Source organism: Nannospalax galili, unplaced genomic scaffold (assembly GCF_000622305.1).
Source record: "Nannospalax galili isolate Female #2095 unplaced genomic scaffold, S.galili_v1.0 scaffold145, whole genome shotgun sequence".
Taxonomy (NCBI): domain Eukaryota; kingdom Metazoa; phylum Chordata; class Mammalia; order Rodentia; family Spalacidae; genus Nannospalax; species Nannospalax galili.
This window is the reverse complement of record NW_008353604.1, coordinates 2,020,352-2,024,878: the sequence shown is the minus strand read 5'-3', so window position 1 is coordinate 2,024,878 and position 4,527 is coordinate 2,020,352.

Below are 4,527 nucleotides of genomic sequence, written 5' to 3'. Positions count from 1 at the left end.
ATATATATGCATTTAGTATATCAACGTTTTTCTGATGGTGTGTTCTTTTTCAATAAAAGTTTTAAAATGTGCAGCTGGTGTTCTGGAAGCCAGGACTGGATTTTTTCTGTTAGGTCTTTCCCATTGGTCCAATGCCATCTTAAAAGACTCAGCATTCAATACTGAGTAAGCAAAGGGGGTAGAAATGGATGCTTAGTCCCCAGCTGGCAGACTGGGGTGCAGGTGAATAAATTTACCTGACAAGATGGCCCCGAGTGAAAGCACCACCACAGGGCTGGTGCAGAGTGCATGCTTGAGACAGTTGTACAGAGGTCAGCACAGAGTTGAGGTCACAGGGAAGGCTGGTGTTTTGGTCAGCTGCCTATGTATCGATGAGAAACTTTTACCTCAGACTTACCTCACATGACAAGTGCCAAATTCTGTCTTGAAATGTCATTTTACCTATGTCATGTTTTGACATTACAATATCTTCTATGTTTACATATGATCCTATTGTATCTCTCCCTCCATCCCATGGCTAAAGCGATAACAGTTTGGATGTTAAGTAAGTTCCTATTTATTTTGTTAATTCTTATAAGGCAAATGAACGTTATATGTTATTTTGTATTATTCTGTCATTTTTGCTATGTGATGCTAAGAAGTTCCTTAACGTTGAATTTTCTTATCTGTCAAAGAAATATTAGTGCAGTGTGATCCATGGGGAAGCTTCCTGTGTGGGACAGTGTGATTCTTACTTAATTCCACTGCGAAGACTAACTCTAGGAAACTAATTTAATATGAAATCATGGAATCCCTTTCATAGCTCTCTACTGAAACATTTATTTTCTTTCAGTTCTTTATATGCACTACCCCTCCCGGATGCCCACTAGGGGAGGGCTTTGTGGGAAGTTCTTAACCGATGGGTAGTTCTGGAGGGAGGCACCTTGCCTGGAAATCAAGAGGGCACACAGTGTACAGTGTGTCACATCAGTATTAGTCCTGGCGTCTGGATAGAGGTTGTCATTGTAGCCCTGGAGAAAGGTCCTGCTGTTGAAGGGCTAGTGTAGGCAAATAACTTATTTTAAATGTTGTACAGCATACGGAAATTTCTATTACTGCAAACATTTGGTTTGGTTCTGTGCCTGTTCAACATATTGCACATTTCTAAATTAAGTGTCTTTTAAACAGAGTAGTTATGATTCAGGTCCCCATTTCTCTGTGGGTGGAGGGCTCAAGGTAGGTGTTGGATATTCAGTTTTCCACAGCTCCATGCAAGGATCCAGATCCCAATCTTGAATTTCTTATGCAGAGTCAGAGGGGAGCTATTGAACAGGGCTGGGGCTCACGGTGTTTGTTGAGTGTATTGAGCTCCTGAAATTTGGGTCCTTCCGGGACAGAGGTGGAGGCAGGAAACTGCAGCTCACAGGCCCCCTACTCCCTAAATTTACATCACCAGTCCTCTGGGGGGAAGAAACTGAGATTGGCCGCTGATGGAGACCAGTGTGTCAGTGCCTTTGTATAAAGTGAAGCCTGTTCATACTGAAAACACATTGTTAATTTGACTATAGTTCTTGGAACCTATCAGCACTTTCGTTTTTCCAGTTATTAAACAAGTCATGTTTCTTTAGAAAAGTTAAGTGTAAAAGGCACAAGCCAGAAGGTAAAATATTACTCATAACATGAGGGTTACACAGGCAGTCTTTATGCTGGTTTGCCTTCTTTGGGTGATGATTTTTCTAGTACTAAAACAATGACCAAAAGCTTTATTATTCAGACTTACTCACTATTAACATTTTTGTGTGATACTGTTGATATTGTTATATCAGTGTTTTGTATGTTATTATAATAACGTCTGTGTGGCCAGTGAGATGACGGGGTGGGTAAAGGCAATTGCTGTCAAGCTTGATGATGACCTGAGTTCCATCTATAGGACAGACACAGTAGAAGGAGAGAGCTGATCCTGCAAATTGTCCTCTGACTTCCACACAGGCTCTGGTATGCACATGCCCATACACTTACCTGATACGATTTGACCATATTTGAGCTGTACCTTCTGCCCCTTATAAATAAGGAAAAAAAATCATTTCCATAAGAAATTAGCCTTAAATTTCCAAATTAAAATAAGTAATACCTAGAATAATAAAGTGTTCCAAGTTATAACTACTAGGAAGCACCAAGTCCCTGGGGTGGTCTGGTATTCAATAGCAATTAGAACATTAATAAATGAGTAGAATTCAGACATGGTTTGGCCTTGGTCTTTATCTATTTGGAGTTTCAGAATGAACTATATCAATTTTTCTCAAGACATGTTTAAAACTCTGCCTAATAGTTTTTCGTCTTCTTTTTTTTAAAAAAAACTTTTTTTGATCTTAATAACTACAAAGCTATAATATCTAAAATATCATAAAACTGGCATAAGAACTAATGCCCTGAGAAAAGGGAGGCAGTAGAGAGTCTAGAGACTAAACTATATATTTAGAGACCAGTGGATTTTGTGGAAGGTTCAAAGAATGTGCAATGGGGAGAACAGACTCTCAACAAATAACACTGGGAAAGCCGATGTGCAGTGAGGCAGATGGGAATCATGCGGTTTTTGTTGTTGTTATTTTGTTACATGAACCTGAGAAATTTCTTTATCCCAAATTTTCATATCTCTCAAAAGAAGATTGGTGAACTGTGATCCACAGTGGTGCCTTCTATTTATGACCTTGCTCTACTTATTAAGCTCTGCTGCTAGTACTGACTCTAGGATACCAATTTAACAGGAAATCAAGAATCCTTTTCTCAGCCCTTTTACCGAAGCATTTCTTTCTTTCGGCCCCTTACGTTCACCAGCCTTTGTGGGCCCCTGCTAAGGAAGAGTGCACACAGAAGAGTGGAATGGAATCTCTAGCTCTCAGGGCCTAGAAAAACCAACCAAGACTAGATAAATGCTGTAAGTTCATGCTTGAAGTAAAGAAGTTGTGGAAAGAAATGTCGGAAATTTTTAGGACATTGGCCGAAGGAAGGAGTATTTTTGAATATCATCATAGGTACATGAAGGAAAAGCAAAAGTTGGAAAATGAGATTACATCAAACTACAGAGCTTTTTTCTTCAAAGAAGGAGATCATTAGAGCTAAGTGAGTAGGAAGGTCCGTCTAAATTCTATGCCTTGAGTAACAACGAGGTGGATCTTTACACTTCGTGTGTTAGCTGTGGATGCTACCACTGCTGTTCCAGGGATGGAAGAAGATGGACCACCTCTTGAGAGAACCCTGGTCTTTCTCAGGCTTTTGTCTTCCTTGGTGAGCAAACTTGCTATTTCGACTGTAAAGACAGCAGAAACCAATGTATATTTTCCCACTAACTGAAAGATGGCTTAACCTCCCCAAAGCCCTTGTTGGGCACAGAGAAATTGCTGGTTATTTAGAGCTAACCACTGACCTGGTAGCCGGTACCTTTGGAGTATGCAGGGAGATCACTACTCGATGCCAGTAGACAGCAATAACAATGTACCTTCTGTCCCTCTACAGGTACACTTGACAGTTCCACAGAATCAGGATCATCATAAGGGTTACTCCCTTCATGGTCCATTCATAGGAAAAGAATGTACTTATCATGATGTTAAGGTGATACTAACTGAAAGAATAAATGTGAGGGAATGTGGGGATGGGTAACTAACACTAAAGTCCCTTTGAAAAAGTCATACAGAATCCTACTACTGTCAAAACTTCATGAAATGCACACACACACACACACACACACACACACACACACACACGGCTTAAGAGGAATTATCCTGTAATGGTAATTCTAGACAATGTTACATCTAGACACCGCAGGCTAGCAAATAAAAAGCCCAGTGCTAGGAATGGGTTCCCTAGTTTGGAGTTGTCGGTTTCATTGACCCCCAAATGTTACAGCTACGGCCAATGCTCTTGGTTACCCTCTAGAACTTGACAGTAAGCTCCTATTGCTACAAATGTGACATAACAGCCATAGAACATGGAGAAATCAAGCTGGTACTGACCTGGAAGCTTCGTCCCTATTGGCTGGCTTTCACAGTGCTAGAAGGTGCTGTGCATCTTGAAGGAGAAAAACAATCATCAGTTATTAAAGGGAACATGTAGAACAGTATGAAAGTCAATGAGTTTCACCTTTCGGTTATGCTAGTGGTGGTGCAGGAGATCAAATTCCGGGCCTCCAGGCAGCGGCTCTACCAATGGCATGCCAGGCAACAGCTCTACCACTCGCCAGCATTCTAATCCTTCCATCTTTGACCGCCCTGCCTTCCTTCAAAGATCTGGGCTGGGCTGGGCTCTCCTCACACTTCCCTTGTGCCCTCCCTCTCATTCTCACTGGGAAACCATCCTTCATCACAGTCCCATTGTCTCTCCCAGGCCAGAGGGAGGGGGCACAAACACCTGCCAATCACAATGCACTTTCTTGTTCTGACTGCTTGCATACAAATTCTGTTCTGCCAGTTCCTACGTGATCTTGCATATGTTTACGGATCTCGCTTTTCTCATCCATAATATGGAGTTAATAATACTAGCAATTTATAAAAC